This window comes from Schistocerca nitens, chromosome 2, assembly GCF_023898315.1.
Source record: "Schistocerca nitens isolate TAMUIC-IGC-003100 chromosome 2, iqSchNite1.1, whole genome shotgun sequence".
In the NCBI taxonomy this organism is placed as follows: domain Eukaryota; kingdom Metazoa; phylum Arthropoda; class Insecta; order Orthoptera; family Acrididae; genus Schistocerca; species Schistocerca nitens.
The window spans coordinates 463,495,765-463,513,470 of record NC_064615.1 but is presented as its reverse complement, the minus strand read 5'-3'; the positions used below and the strand labels follow the sequence as shown (position 1 = coordinate 463,513,470).

The 17,706-nt window shown below is 40.2% G+C and overlaps 1 protein-coding gene across 1 annotated transcript in view; it reads left to right on the top strand.

The window, feature by feature from the left end:
* Positions 1-17,706, top strand: part of LOC126236353 (phenoloxidase 2-like) — a 173,536-nt gene that overhangs the window by 70,878 nt on the left and 84,952 nt on the right. The gene's annotated exons all lie outside the window — the stretch shown is intronic.

Below are 17,706 nucleotides of genomic sequence, written 5' to 3'. Positions count from 1 at the left end.
TGCTGTGCTCCAAATGCCATTCTCAGAAATTTCTTCCTCAAATTAAGGCCTATCTTTGATGCCAGTAGACTTCTCCTGGACTGGAATGCCCTTTTCACCAGTGCTAATCTCCTTTTTATGTTTTTGCTCCATCTATCTTAGGCTATTTTACTGCCCAGGTAGCAGAATTCCTCAACTTCCCATATTTTGTGATCACCAATGCTGATGCTAAGTTTCTTGCTATTCTCATTTCAGTTAGTTCTCATTACTTTTGTCTTTCTTCAATTTATTCTCAATCTGTAGTCTATACTCATTAGGCTGTTCATTTCATTCAGCAGATCCTGCAGTTCTTCTTGACTTTCATTGAGGATAGCAATGCTATCAGTGAATATTATCATAGATATCCTTTCACCTTGAATTTTAGTTACACTCTTGAACATTTCTTTTTTTTGATCACTGCCTCTTCAATGTACAGGTTGAAAAGAAGGGGCAGAAGACTACATTCCTGTCTTATACCCTTTTTAATCTGAGCATTTTGTTCTTGGGCTTCCACTCTTGTTGTTCTCTCCTGGCTCTTGTACATATTGTATGTTACCTCTCTTTACCTATAGCTTACAACTATTTATCTTAGAATCTGAACATATGGCACCATTTGACATTGTTGGAGGCTTTTTCCAGGTCAGCAACTCTTAAGAAGGTGTGCAGGTTTTTCTTTAGTCTTGCTTCCGTTATCAACTGAAACTTCAGAACTGCCTCTCTGGTGCCATTGCCTCTCCTAAAGCCAAACTGGTAATCACCTAACACATCCTCACTTTTCTTTTCCATTCTTCTGTACACTGGTTTTGTCAGCAACTTGGATGCATGAGCTGCTGAGCCGACTGTGTGATAATTCTCACAATTGTTGGCTCTTGGAATCTTCAGAACTGTGTGGATGATGTTTTTCCGGAAGTCACATCATATGTCACCAGACTCATACATTATATACACCAGAGTGAATAGTCATTTTCTTGCCAGTTCCCCCAATGGTTTTAAAAATTCTGATGGAATATTGTCAGTCCCTCCTGCTAAATTCATCTTAAGTCCCTCAAAGCTCTTTTAATGTCTGATTCTAATACCTGATCACCTATCTCTTCTATATCAACTCCTATTTTATGTCATGTCATCAGACAAGTCTTCCCTCTCACAAAAGCCTTCAATGTACTCTTCCCATGTATCTGCTCTCTCCTCTGCATTTAACAGTGGAATTCCCACTTAATGTTATCACTCTTGCTTTTCATTTCATCAAAAGTTATCTTGATTTATCTGTTGGCTGACAGTGAGGCAGTTCTTCCAGCAACCATTTCTTTTTTGTTTGTTCACATTTTTCATACAGCTATGTCACCTTAACTTCCCAGCTCTTCATATTTATTTCATTCCTAAGTGACTTGTATTTCTGTATCCTGAATTTCATTGAACACTTTTGTACTTCCTTCTTTCATCGATCAACTGAAGTATTTCTTCTGTTACCCATGATTGCTTTGCAGTTCCCATCTTTGTACCAATGTTTTTGTTTCCAACTACAGTGATTGCCCTTCGTAGACATGTCCTTTCCTCTTCAGCTGAACTGCCTACTGAGCTATTCCTTATTGTAGTATCTACAGCCTCAGAGAACTTCAAGCATATCTTTTGTTCCTTAGTACTTCCATATCCCTCTTTGTTGTGCATTGATTCTTCCTGACTTCAGCATACCTTTTATCATTACTAAATTGTGATATGTGTCTATATCTGCTCCTGGGTATACCTTACAATCCAGTATCTGATTTCAGAATCTCTGTCTGACCATGATGAAATGTAACTGAAATCTTTCAGTATTTGGTGGCCTTTTCCCAGTATACCTCTTACCATATCTTGTCTCTTATCCCAGTGTACCTCTTCCTTTTGTGAATCTTGAACACAGTAATCACTGTTACTAGCTGAAATTTATTGTAGAACTCAATTAGTCTTTTTCCTCTCTGATTCCTAGTACCAAGCCCGTATTCACCAGTAACCATTTCTTCTATTCCTTCCCCTACAAATGACTTTTAGATTTTCATCTCCCTTTACATACATATCCGTTCAACATCCTCATGTACTTTCTCTGTCTCTTCATCTTCAGCTTGCGATGTTGATATCTATACTCGAACTTTTGTTTTCGGTATTGGTTCGCTGTTGATTCTGATGAGAACAACCCTATCACTGAACTGTTCAAACTAACTCACTCTCTTCCCTACCTTTGTATCCATAATGAATCCTACTTCTGTTATATCATTTTCTGATGTTTTGATGTTACTCAATACCTATCTTATCTGACCAGAAATCCTTTTCTTCCTTCCATTTCATAACAGACTACTGCTATATCTAGATTGAGCCTTGGCATTTCCCTTTTCAGATTTTCAAGCTTCTGAGAATCCATGCCCTGGCTCATTAAACATTACCATTTCATTGGTTATTCAATATTTTTATCATGGTCATCTCTCCTTCAGCAGCCCCTCCTGGAGACCCGAATGAGGAACTAGTCTGGAATCTTTTGCCAATGGAGAGACTACCATGACACTTTTTCAATTACAGGCCACATGTGCTGTGGATACAAGTTAGGTGTCTTTTATGCAGTGGTTTCCATTGCCTTCTGCATCCTTATACTGCTTATCATTAGGTTTCCATTGCCTTCTGCATCCTAATGCTGCTTATCATTGCTGAGTCTTCCAGCTTAATGGGAAATTTCCCACCCTAAGGGCAAAGGAGTACCATGAACCTCTGTTTGCTCCTTTGCCCTCTTTGACAGGGCCATTGGCTGAATGAGGATGACTTCTTATGCCAGAAGTCTTCAGCCACCATTGCTGATGATTTGTATTCAAAACAAAGGCCTTATTTTGAGGAAGAAATTTTTGAGAATGTACAGTTGGAGCACAGTATTGTACGGGAGTGAATTATAGACTGGGGGACAACCATAAAAGAAGGAAATTGAAGCATCTGGGATGTGGTGCTGCAAAAGGATTTTGAAAATTAGTTGGAGAGATGAGATAAGGAATGAGGTGTTTCTCAAGGAAGGAACATATGGAAAATAGTGAGAAGCAGAAGGGACAGGTTGGTAGGTGTTTTGTTAAGACATCTGGGGATAACTTCCATGGTACTGGACTGAAGTAAATGAAAAGCACTTGAGGGTGAAGGCACCACAAAAGGAAATAAATCAGGATTTAGTCTAGAACCTGGTGGGCTTGATACAGCTTGAGACTCAATTTGCCTTTCTGAGAGGATATCTTCACCTGAGGTGTAAGCAGATGAAGTGAGAACAGTTCATGAGAAATGATTTCTCAAATTTCTGCATCAATTGATGGCGATCTTGATCAGCTTCCTCACCCACCTCATTCCAGAGGTACTGTAAGATGCTTTGATTTTAGATGTCTCTTTAGGTTTGATGATGAGCCAGAAGCCATGGCAATTTATCTGCTGATAGTAGCATCATTTTCCTTTTTCTTCCATTTTGGTAAAATGGTACCAAACATTGCTCTTAATTCTTCTAGACCAAGCCGATGTGTATGACATATTGTTCTGCAGCACTGAGAAGTACACTGGTAAAATTAAAATATTTATTATTAACGCAGCCATTTTAAACTATGAAAGCTTAAAGCAAGAACAAATATACATACTGAACATTTTATAATTAGAAGTTATAGAGTAGAATGTAGAATGTTGTGATCTATGAAACCTAGACCCACAATCATGAAGTTTGTATCATACACAAAAATGTCTGAAATAGCCATAGTAATTAAGAAACTTGTGAAGACAAGCCTGATAATATTGAAGATGTCACTGCTGAAAGATAAAAATTTTGCATAATGTGTTATCTGAATTTGGGATACATAGCATGTGAACAAGAGATGGCAGGATAACGGTGCAGATAAAGGCTGGAAAAAAGCAGTCCAAATGAACTCTAAAGCCCATGCTTTAGGAGCTACAAACTTATCTACTCATGCAGCCACTAATTCTACCAGTGTATCTGTATCAGTTGGCCATCTCTTTCAACTCATTTCAATGAACTCCACTACATATTTCAGAATATCAACATTGATATCTTTCTTCTAACAAATATGGACTTCTGGCTGAAGCCCAGCATGCTCTCCAGTTCTCTAAATATAGACTGCACTGTCCTAAGACACCACAGAAGTAACAGATGAGCAGGTAGAGTAGTGGCACACAAACTCTTTGACTTATTACTGATCATGCTACCCACATCAAATAGTAATGAAGACAAACAGGTCAAATATATGTTCGTAAGTATCAAATACATTAAGAAAATTTGCCTGATGTACATCCTCTACAGACCTCTGAAAGTAGGCAGATTGGTCTGTATCAAAACTGACCTTGCAAAATTTGATTCAACTTAGAAGCATACAAATAATACTAGGAACACTAGCATAAATAATCTGCCCCTTCCCTGTGAAATTCAAGTGTGTAGTTTCTTCTTTAAATGAAACAGTATTTCAACTTGCACCAATCCACAAGCAAAGAAATTTATACCTGGAATATCAGCTCACAATATCATATTCATGACTTACTCTCTAAAATATGCAAGGAATAAACTGTGGTAGCATTCAGAGACTTAAAGTGTACCAGTATACCTGAACTTGCAGTGGAGGCACAAGAGATAATTTAGGAGATGACTATCATACCATTCCTGGACGTGAAAGACCAACTATATGGATTTACTGCCAAACTAACTCTATTACACAATAAATATGCTGCCCCAAAAACTGGAAACCTGAAGTGAATACCTGCACCTTGACTAGCGTAAGAGCTAAAGCAGTTCATGAATCTCGGAGACATTCCATCTCAGATTTACAATCGACCTTCTACCCTCGAAAAAAAAATCGATTAGAAGCAGAAAGCACAGTCAATCATACTGAGAGAAACAATAACTAATACATGCCAATACATTAATCTAAAATATAAAGACCAGATGCTCTATGAAAAAGCATGTGTGACCTAGGGAAGAGAAGGCAAAGTACAAGCTGCAGCTGATCCCGTTGTCTCAACCAGTACTTGACTTTTGCGATAACCTTCATTGAACCATAAACAAAATGTGGACTTACTGATTATTTCACAGAGGGAAATGATTGTTGTCACGAAAAATTCTTTGTTGAGGTGATAATGCTGTTGAAAAATCTTTCAGCTCAGCGTTTACTCTACAGGACAGTGTTGCAGTCCAAATGAGAAGGCTTATTGTTGACCTACTACTGCTCATAATAACTACTGCTCTCTAAATCTTGAGGCTCTTGCCTAGACAACACAGCAAAAATGATCGTTCCCATCCAAATGCAAGCACTAGAGATCTGATTGCTAAGAAGAGTAGCTGGATACACTCTTTTTGATGAGGCAGTGAATCTAGACATCAGAAAAGAACTGAGAGTGAAAAACTTAAATAAGCAGACTGAAGAATATGGAAACAACTGGAAGGATTACGTCTCAAGAATGGAAGGTGACAGATTACCAAGATTGGTGCTAATAATTACCCAGCGCGCAGAAGATATTTAGGAGGACCAAGGAAAATCAACAATTTCAACCCAGAATGTGTAACAGGCAAATGCCTAATACATGCAGAGAGAAGGAGAATATATATCATATTCAAAACATTATGATTTTTTTAGTAACTGTGATTTTAATAAGCTTTGTAATTACATATAAAACACTGGTCTGATGTAAGAGGACTCCTGAAGGCATTAATCTGTTCATGTTAAATGAATAAATAAAAAATTAAACATAATATGCAGATTGTTCCAGAATGACTGGTCAATATTCAGGGATATGACAGGAACGGTCATTTGAAGCAGAAAACTTCAAGTGGACATATGCACTATTTTGAATGGTTTCCGAGATGGAATATATTTAATGTACATTGTTATTTATTTTCTTTATTGTTCATCACACTGTCATTGTTTACAATGTAACATAGTAGTGTAGAACAAGTTGAGACAAATATTTGATATAGGACATGTTCTATCAAGTTGGGAAACTACCGCAAACTGGCATATCTACACCTCAATGCATATACATTATGCAAGGCTTTCTGTATTCTCTTACTTTCTTCATGCAACCTGTAAGTTCTCAAGAAAAAATGAATTGGACCTTTTTAAAGGAAATTTAATGTAGTTTAATTTTGTACGACAAAAAGTTTTTGCAAGAGGCTGTGGATTTCATGTCATTCAAAAACAAACATACAAAGTAACTTTACATATGTTCTATATCAGAAACCATTTGGAATAGGGCATACATCCATATTTAGTTTTTTTGCTCCAAATGACCATTCCTGTCTTACCTCTGAATATTGACCATTTGCTCATGGGACAACCTTTATACATGGACAGTCATGTATGTTAAAATAATTATGTGTTTTACATACTGTTATATTTAGTAGTCTACCCACATAAAGCAATTAAAACCCGCATATAGGCTGTGAATACACCACCAACAGCAACTATAAATGCAACAGACATAGAAGAAGACATAAGAATACACTTAACAAGAAAGGACTACCTTGCAATCTGATCAATAAGAGTGGTGGGGGAGGAATGAGCTAGTGAGCTATCTTGCAATCAGGTCCCTGAGAGTGGTGGGGAGCAGTGAGCTAGTGAGATGGCTTATAGTCCGATTGGTAAGAGTGGTGGGGAGTGCTGAGCTGTTGGGAGCAGAGTGATGCCTGAGTCACTTTGTGATATGCTCGACTGCAGCTTTTGTGCTCACTGGTAACACATTCCTAGTGTGGTGCTAAGTCAAAGGATAAGAAGTAACAACTCACTGAAAAATATGTAAATGTTTATTGAGCTTCTGAAATTTGAGACATTCTTTGGAAATCAAGAGTGGAGACATGATGCTCGAGGCTTTTTCTGTCTTAATGTATAATAATGAAGCACCTCTGGCTCATGTGCCTCAGTAGCTGCATGGTCAACTCAGTGGGTTATGAAGTGAAGGGTCCCAAATTTGATACCTGGTTTGATTGAAGACTTTTCTTCCACTTGGAGGCTGGGTGTTGTGTTATGCTTACTTTCATATTGCAATTATTAGTATTACTATTGAGATAGCTGAATGGTTACTGCTGGACAGCCAATAAATCGAAAACAAAACAAAAAATCCTGGAGCTTTCTTCAGTTTCTGTTTTTATGGATGAGAAAATTTTTATGTACTAATAAGGTATGAAAATCCACATGTGCACATGATCTATAACACATTGTTTATAGCCTGGAAAACAGTTTCTTAAGGATATGGGGTGGGATGTCGTTGCAGCAGCCTAGCACAGAATTTTTATCCTGCTCATTACAGCCACCTCAGATGCATTTTGATATAAGATGAACTTCCATTCATTTTTTCTGAATCATCCAGCATCCACTCTTTAGAAGGATCTGGCTTTTTTAATCAATTCAGGAGCAGACTGCCCATCTCTAGTGGTACAGGGAAGGAGCTAGATGGCTCAGGTAGTGAAGCAGCCATTGAAATCAAATGTTTTGTTCAGCTGCATATTGTGCCACAGGATGGTCTACTTTGCTCTTGACCGAAGTTTGGTGGTGCCTGTTCATCCGGGTGGACAGCTGGTTGGTAGCCATACCAAAATAAAAATCTGTGCAATGATTGCAGCAAAGCTGGTAAATGTCTACATCTACATCTACATCCATACTCCGCAAGCCACCTGACAGTGTGTGGCAGAGGGTACCTTGAGTACCTCTATCGGTTCTCCCTTCTATTCCAGTCTTGTATTGTTCATGGAAAGAAGGATTGTCAGTATGCTTCTGTGTGGGCTCTAATCTCTCTGATTTTATCCTCATGGTCTCTTCGTGAGATATACGTAGGAGGGAGCAATATACTGCTTGACTCTTCGGTGAAGGTATGTTCTCGAAACTTTAACAAAAGCCCATACCGAGCTACTGAGCATCTCTCCTGCAGAGTCTTCTACTGGAGTTTATCTATCATCTCCGTAACGCTTTCGCGATTACTAAATGATCCTGTAACGAAGCGCGCTGCTCTCCATTGGATCTTCTCTATCTCTTCTATCAACCCCATCTGGTACGGATCCCACACTGCTGAGCAGTATTCGAGCAGTGGGCGAACAAGCGTACTGTAACCTTCTTCCTTTGTTTTCGGATTGCATTTCCTTAGGATTCTTCCAATGAATCTCAGTCTGGCATCTGCTTTACCAACGATCAACTTTATATGATCATTCCATTTTAAATCACTCCTAATGCATACTCCCAGATAATTTATGGAATTAACTGCTTCCAGTTGCTGACCTGCTATTTTGTAGCTAAATGATAAGGGATCTATCTTTCTATGTATTTGCAGCACATTACACTTGTCTACATTGAGATTAAATTGCCATTCCCTGCACCATGCATCAATTCGCTGCAGATCCTCCTGCATTTCAGTACAATTTTCCATTGTTACAACCTCTCGATACACCACAGCATCATCTGCAAAAAGCCTCAGTGAACTTCCGATGTCATCCACAAGGTCATTTATGTATATTGTGATTAGCAACGGTCCTATGACACTCCCCTGTGGCACACCTGAAATCACTCTTACTTCGGAAGACTTCTCTCCATTGAGAATGACATGCTGCGTTCTGTTATCTAGGAACTCTTCAATCCTATCACACAATTGGTCTGATAGTCCATATGCTCTTACTTTGTTCATTAAACGACTGTGGGGAACTGTATCGAACGCCTTGCGGAAGTCAAGAAATACGGCATCTATCTGTGAACCCGTGTCGTTGGCCCTCTGAGTCTCGTGGATGAATAGCGCGAGCTGGGTTTCACACGACTGTCTTTTTCTAAACCCATGCTGATTCCTACAGAGTAGATTTCTAGTCTCCAGGAAAGTCCTTATACTCGAACATAATACGTGTTCCAAAATTTTACAAATGATCGACATTATAGATATAGGTCTATAGTTCTGCACATCTGTTCGACGTCCCTTCTTGAAAACGGGGATGACCTGTGCCCTTTTCCAATCATTTGGAACGCTATGCTCTTCTAGAGACCTACGGTACAGCGCTGCAAGAAGGGGGGCAAGTTCCTTCGCATACTCTGTGTAAAATCGAACTGGTATGCCATCAGGTCCAGCGGCCTTTCCTATTTTGAGCGATTTTAATTGTTTCTCTATCCTTCTGTCATCTATTTCGATATCTACCATTTTGTCATCTGTGCGACAATCTGGAGAAGGAACTACAGTGCAGTCTTCCTCTGTGAAACAAGCTTTGGAAAAAGACATTTAGTATTTCGGCCTTTAGTCTGTCATCCTCTGTTTCAGTACCATTTTGGTCACAGAGTGTCTGGACATTTCATTTTGATCCACCTACCGCTTTGACATAAGACCAAAATTTCTTAGGATTTTCTGCCAATTCAGTACATAGAACTTTACTTTCGAATTCATTGAACGCCTCTCACATAGCCCTCCTCACACTACATTTCGCTTCGCATAATATTTGTTTGTCTGCAAGGCTTTGGCTATGTTTATGTTTGCTGTGAAGTTCCCTTTGCTTCTGCAGCAGTTTTCTAATGCGGTTGTTGTACCACGGTGGCTCTTTTCCATCTCTTATGATCTTGCTTGGCACATACTCATCTAACGCATATTGTACGATGGTTTTGAACTTTGTCCACTGATCCTCAACACTATCTGTACTTGAGACAAAACTTTTGTGTTGAGCCATCAGGTACTCTGTAATCTGCTTTTTGTCACTTTTGCTAAACAGAAAAATCTTCCTACCTTTTTTAATATTTACGGCTGAAATCATCGATGCAGTAACTGCTTTATGATCGCTGATTCCCTGTTCTGTGCTAACTGTTTCAAATAGTTCAGGTCTGTTTGTCACCAGAAGGTCTAATATGTTATTGCCATGAGTCGGTTCTCTGTTTAACTGCTCAAAGTAGTTTTCAGATAAAGCACTTAAAAAAATATCACTGGATTCTTTGTCCGTGCCACCCATTATGAACGTTTGAGTCTCCGGCAAATATGTCATGGCTGTTTCCACAGGTGACCTGGCCCCTGATGATATGACTGCCAACCAGCTGTCCACTGGGATGAACAACCATTGCCAAACTGTGGCCAAGATCAAAGGAGACCACCCTTTGGCCTAACATGCAGCTGAACAAAACATACTTAATTTCAATGGCTGTTTCACTACCTGAGGCATCTGGATCCTTCCCTTCACAGCAAAATTTTCTGAACTGCGCAGATGGGAGTTATCCTTATAACACATTCTCTTCTCCTATAATTATCCTGGCCTCAACCAATGGTAACATACTGCCTCCACACCCTCTACCCAACAGTTTCCATTCCCTCTGTCCTATCATCTCCTTCCCATTCTTGTCTCCCACCCTGTTATTTGCCATCTTTCTCTGCTCCCCTCCTTTCCCATCCCCTTTTTTCCCCACCTCCCTACCCCACAACCGCCTGATGCTGTGCTTGTTGGCATTATAGTCCGTGCACACTCTACCGGATACTATCTATCTATCTCCCCATTCATACACCACTGTCCCTTCCCCTTCCCCTCTCCCTCCAGATTGCTGCTTGCATCCCACTGATAGTTGTATTCCAGCCCAAGATGCTGGAGTTGGCACGCACATGTGCATGAGGTACACTTGCTTGTGCTCACATTCATGTGTGTTTATCTTTTGTTGATGAAGGCTGTGGCTGAATGCTTTGGGTAAGTGTCTTTTAATTGTGCCTGTCTGCAAATTAATGTGCCTTCTTTATGAAAGTAGCAATATTTCTTTTCTACTTTGTTAATATTCCTATCTGGAGTTTGCATTGTTTGTTACTGCTGTACTATGCAAGATTTGTCTCCATTACTTTTCCATTTCATACCTTTTTTATATGTAAACAGCATTTTGCAATAATTGTCTGTCTTCTGTCTATCATGTTGCATCTGATAGAGAACAGAACTCACTGAGCATTGTTGGGTTACACTGGACACTCATGTCAGTTTTTGTTATGCTGCCATCAGTTATTAGTGAAAAGTATGGTTGGTTTCTTGCAGAATTGTAGTGACTATTCTTAATTGTGATATAGGTATCTTTTTACATTCTGACCGATAAAGCTATCGACATTATAGAGGTATAGAAAAGTACCCATCTGTTTAATGAAGGAGAGTTTTTGACTATATCCTATTAGCTACACAGCTACACAGTGAAAAAGTACTGTGACTTGGTGTTCTTGTAATATAATATTTATCAGCTTGATAACAGCAGTGGTTATTTTTTTAAAATAAGTGCTCATCACATTATTTTCACAGTTTGTTTAAAGAATGGCCCTTTGAAAAAATGGTAAAGTTCTAACTTGTACTGAAAAAGTAAGAAAAATTGATTGTGGATTTTAAATGCTGATCAATCAGTAAGTGATTCAAAGTAGATTTGTACTTACAAAAGAAATTTAATTACAGTTCCCTCTTCACCTTTTTGTGGGCTAAAACTCTCAGCTACATGCCAAGTTCTGACATCCAGTTTCATGAGTAATAATTATGACTCTAGAGACCAGGAAATATGCCAGAAGTAGATGTGATGGAACAACAAACACTATAGCAACATAATGCACTCCTTTGCCTTCATTTTTGTGTCGTTTCACAACCACGTATTCTCCATAGAAAAATCTTGTTGCTTGATTTATAGCAAAATGATTCAATATAAGTGTTTCAAGATAAATGGCTGAGATTTCAGGAAGAATGGTGGCAGAGGCTTGAACACAATTTGATCTTCTGCTATATGCTGCAGATCATCATGTGTCAGGCACGTGCTGCCCGCACATGACATCACTAACCATGCCCCCTCCCCTTATCTACGATGTCACCATCACTTTGTGACAAGGCATGTCTGCTTATCTATGAAGTCATTCACAATCCAAGAAGTCACACCTCATTTTTTCAGAACAATGAGAGCCATTAAAACGAAACACCCTATCACAGTGAAGCCTCAGATATACTAACCTTGGCAATGTTGAAAAGTATCCACATGATCTAAAATTTGCATTATGTTCAAAAATGTTTACCAAAAAAATTAAATCAAATGTGTAACTAGCAGTATTTCTGTGTCAAAATACATTACCTTCACCTAATTTTGCATACATTGATACTATGTTCAAAATATATTGTCAGTACTACAGTATTTCCTAAAAAAATATGTTAAGTTTCAACTGAATTACATAAATTGGCACTATTCATCCCCCCCCCTCTCTCTCTCCCCCCCCCCCTCCCCCCCCCCCCTCTCTCTCTCTCTCTCGCTCTCTCTCTCTCTCTCTCTCTCTCTCACACACACACACACATGTGTGTGCAAGTGCACATGCACAAAATGCATCAAAATTTATGCCTACAATATGACTGTGGACTCACAAAAGGTATTTTCATATCTAAATTGTTACAGTACACTTGTGGCTATAAAATAATGTCCTAAGCAGGTAGACGAAATACCTTCTTTAGGCCAAAATGAGGTGGTGTACCAAAACAAATTTCATCAAACCTGTAGCTGCACAAAACAAATATGGCTAAAATACTATATTAAACTGGCAGGCACACAAACAAATAGGCATCCAGAAGTACAGCTACAGGACTGATATCTCATAATTAAAGTGACCGTAGACCTAAATGAGAGTATGAATGAAACAGAACATAAACAAACTCCATTTTAGGGGGAAGTAAATAACAACACAAACAATCAATGTGTCAGGTGTGACTCAACTACCTCTCATCATGCTCTGGAATGAGGAACGTCCTACCCACTATCCTTCACACCCCTCTCACAGTGGTACTGCCCACCAAACCTACACAATATCCTTGTACACCACTACTCCACACCTGCTCCCAAAGCTTTGCCTTATGGATCATATCCCTGTAATAGACCTAGATGCAACACTTGTCCCAACATCATCCCACTACCACCTACTCTGGTCTGGTCACAAGCAGCACCTATCCAATCAAAAGGAGGACTACAAGTAAAAGCAGTCATGTGATCTACAAGCTAAGCTGCAACCACTGTGTTGTGTTCTAAGTTTGCATCACAACTAGTAAGCTGTCTGTTGACATGAATGGCCACCAATGAACTGTGGCCAAGAAAAAGCTTGACCGCAGCTGAGCATGCCATCGAAGATCACGTGCTTCATTTCAATAACTACTTTGTAGCGTGTACCATCAGGATCCTTCCTACAAACACCAGCTTTCTGAATTGTGCAGGTGGGAGCTCTCCCTGCAATATATCCTACTTTCCTGTAATCCCTTGACCTCAACCTTCATTAGTCACTGTCCTTCATTGCCTTCCGTGTTCCTACTCCAGCTCTACACAGCCTTCAGTCCTACCAATGCAAGTACAGTCTTTTTACTTCTCTCCTTTTCTGCTCTCTTTCCCTTCCTCGCTCCCTCCATCTAACTTCCCGACTACACATAGCTGCCCTACGCTATCTCCATCTCATCCTTGTAGGCTCCCACAAGCAGAACTTTACTGTCTGCCACCCCTAACCTGCTATTCCAACCCCCCCCCCCCCCCCCCCCCCAACCCCAAATTGTTTCTTCCAGCATGCACAGTTTCTTGCAGTCTGGCCTTAGCAACCAGAGGTGTGTGTGTGTGTGTGTGTGTGTGTGTGTGTGTGTGTGTGTGTGTGTGTGTGTGTGTTGCCCACTCCAGAAGAAGGCCTTTTGGCCAGAAGCTTTCTTGTTAGCAATCATTTTGTTGTGCCTGTCTATGACTTAACATCTACACTACATGATCAGTAGCAGTCTAATCTTTTCATAATATTGTCTAGTGTGAGAATATTATTTTCACATGTAAAATGTCCATCAGAATGTCCATCAGATAGGCTATTATTACTTTGTATTTCGTTTGGTCTATGCATAGTTGAGGCTATATACAAATACCAACTTGCAAAGAAAGAACCATACAATCAAGGTTTTCTAAAACTCCATTTTCATAATCAACTACTAAACAATACCTAAATTTAATCACAGTGCTCCATAATACACTATGTAAGAACACACAAAGTAGCCAAAGACAAACAAAGAGACTAAGCACAATTTTAGGATCTTTATTACATCATAACACTTAAACTGCATAGTCTGGAACACATGAATTTAAGTTCATAACGCTCCAAATAGGAATTGTGAAAATAGCCATAGACATTGGTGGGACAGCACAGAGATGAAAAGGCAATATTTCAAAAATTCGATCTTTCAAGCAAAATAAAATTATTTATCAAAATAAATAAAGATCTTGTGTACAAATCCACACACACACACACACACACACACACACACACACACACACACACACACACACAAATGGGAGAGAGAGAGGTTTCTAGTTTAATACGCAGATACAATTACAGATCTCTGATTGTACACTGCTGGCCACTGTAAATGCAACACCCCGAAGGAAGCATCCGAATCGAGTGAAATTTACACCATGAGTTTGCAGCGATGAGATATGCAGCTGATTAGAATTTCAGCGCAGACGCACATCACGCGCGCCTGTGGCGCCACCTCATAGCGCCATTTAAGGCTTGGTGATTTCGACGAGTGTACATTCGGCACGTGTGTTTACCTTGTGGTTGTTTCACAAGACGATCAGTTATGCCTCGTAGACAACAGCGAACATCTTTTGATCAAGTATCCGAGTTCGACAGAGGAAGGATAGTGGCTTACCGAGATTGTGGATTATCATACAGAGAAATCGCTAATCGTGTTGGACGAAACCAAACAACTGTAATGCGGATATGTGACCGTTGGATGCAGGAGGGTACGACGGACCGACATGGTCGATCGCATTCACCTCGGTGCACCACTGCACGTGCTGATAGGCAAATTGTGCGCATGGCAGTGACGGATCGCTCAGTGACATCCCGAACCATAGCACAGCACATTGCATCTGTAACGCATCATCCAGTGTCTGCGCGTACCATTCGATGCCGTTTACAGCAGAGTGGTCTGTCCGCAAGACGTCCATTGCTTCGTCTACCATTGACACAGAACCACAGACGTCTCCGTCGCCCATGGTGTGATGACAGACGGATGTGGACGGCAGAATGGAATGACGTTGTCTTTACTGACGAGGCACGCTTCTGTCTGCAGCACCACAATGGTCGGATTCGAGTGTGGAGACACCGTGGAGAGAGGATGCTGGACAGCTGCATTATGCACCGCCACACCCAAGGATTTCAATTAGCCCTCGTCTTTTTACCTACTTGATCCTCTGCTGCCTTCACTACTGCATCCCTCAGAGCTACCCATTCTTCTTCTACTGTATTTCTTTCCGCCATTCCTGTCAATTGTTCCCTTATGCTCTCCCTGAAACTCTCTACAACCTCTGGTTCTTTCAGTTTATCCTGGTCCCATCTCCTTAAATTCCCACCATTTTTGCAGTTTCTTCAGTTTCAATCTGCAGTTCATAACCAATAGATTGTGGTCAGAATCTACATCTGCCCCTGCAAATGTCTTACAATTTAAAACCTGGTTCCTAAATCTCTGTCTTACCATTATATAATCTATCTGATACCTATTAGTATCTCCAGGATTCTTCCAGGTATACAACCTTCTTTTATGATTCTTGAACCAAGTGTTAGCTATGATTAAGTTATGCTCTGTGCAAAATTCTACAAGGCGGCTTCCTCTTTCATTTCTTCCCCCCAATCCATATTCACCTACTATGTTTCCTTCTCTCCCTTTTCCTACTGACGAATTCCAGTCACCCATGACTATTAAATTTTCGTCTCCCTTCACTACCTGAATAATTTCTTTTATCTCGTCATACATTTCATCAATTTCTTCATCATATGCAGAGCTAGTTGGCATATAAACTTGTACTACTGTAGTAGGCATGGGCTTTGTGTCTATCTTGGCCACAATAATGCGTTCACTATGCTGTTTGTAGTAGCTAACCCGCACTCCTATTTTTTTATTCATTATTAAACCTACTCCTGCATTACCCCTATTTGATTTTGTATTTATAACCCTGTAATCACCTGACCAAAAGTCTTGTTCCTCCTGCCACCGAACTTCACTAATTCCCACTATATCTAACTTTAACCTATCCATTTCCCTTTTTAAATTTTCTAACCTACCTGCCTGATTAAGGGATCTGACATTCCACGCTCCGATCCGTAAAATGCCAGTTTTCTTTCTCCTGATAACGACGTCCTCCTGAGTAGTCCCCGCCCGGAGATCCGAATGGGGGACTATTTTACCTCCGGAATATTTTACCCAAGAGGACGCCATCATCATTTAATCATACAGTAAAGCTGCATGTCCTCGGGAAAAATTAGTAGTTTCCCCTTGCTTTCAGCCGTTCGCAGTACCAGCACAGCAAGGCCGTTTTGGTTAATGTTACAAGGCCAGATCAGTTAATCATCCAGACTGTTGCCCCTGCAACTACTGAAAAGGCTGCTGCCCCTCTTCAGGAACCACATGTTTGTCTGGCCTCTCAACAGATACCCCTCCGTTGTGGTTGCACCTACGGTACGGCCATCTGTATCGCTGAGGCACGCAAGCCTCCCCACCAACGGCAAGGTCCATGGTTCATGGTTCATGGCAGCGGTGATCTCCAACAATGGCGGCTACTCTGGCTACTGATTCTGGCAGGAACCACATGTCACAGACGTCTGTAAACGTAATCATTTGATACTTGGTCAACATGTTATCTACAAAATAAATTTTGTTGTGCTATCTCTTGTCTTTCTTGGTGTTGCATTTACGGTGGCCAGCAGTGTATATGAAAATCTGAAAAGTGCACCACAATAAAATTGTATTATTTTCAAAAAATGTAAGCTTTCAAGTACAAAACATGCATGGCACTACTATCATAAGTTAATTATTCTATAACATTTATAAAACTGCACTTGGCTTGCATATTTGCACTACCAGTAGTGATACACTTGCAGGTTAAGCAGCACTTGTAGATGACTAAAGTTTCACTTTGCAGGCAGAATGGACACTCAAATCGAATATTTACACAATAAAATTTTTTGTATTTCTTATCAAAACACACATGGCTCACATTGGCATTACTGAACATGCATTAAGTTTACTTAAATAAATATAGATTTATTTTTTTAACATTACTAAACACACATGGACATTACTGCTGATTCAAGTTACAGGTTGAAGTGCACTTCTCAACAAGAATCACCAAAGAAATTGTTTCTGAGGCACCTTGCAGTGTATCCAATACCTTGTGTTCACCCTCACTCCAGGATGAATGGTGGGTGATGACACAGTTGCATAATTCAAGGTGGCTTGCCTCACTCATTGACCATGTGAATTGACATGTGGATGCTTGTTCAGCAGGATCTGAGAAGCCACACAGGAGGAGGAGATTGCTAGTTATTGGGAGCTCCAGTGTTAGGTGCATTATGGACCCCTTATGGAAATAATGTCCAGGGCCAGAAAGAAATCCAAGTTGTGGCTCATGTCAGCACCAATGATGTCTGTCACTTGAGTTCTTAGTCTATACTCAGTTCATGTGGGTGGCTGGTGCAAGTCATGAAGATGCCTGTCCTAATGTGTGAGGAGCAAGCAGAGCTCACAATTTGCAATATCTTTCCCAGAATTGATGTGTTTCATTGGTTTGGACCCAAGTGAAGGGTCACAATCAAAGGCTCTGTTGATTCTGTGACATTCATGGCTATTGATTTCTGGACGTGTGTTACGGGGTGGAGAACTGTAGGACTCCGCTTAACAGGTCAGATGTGCAT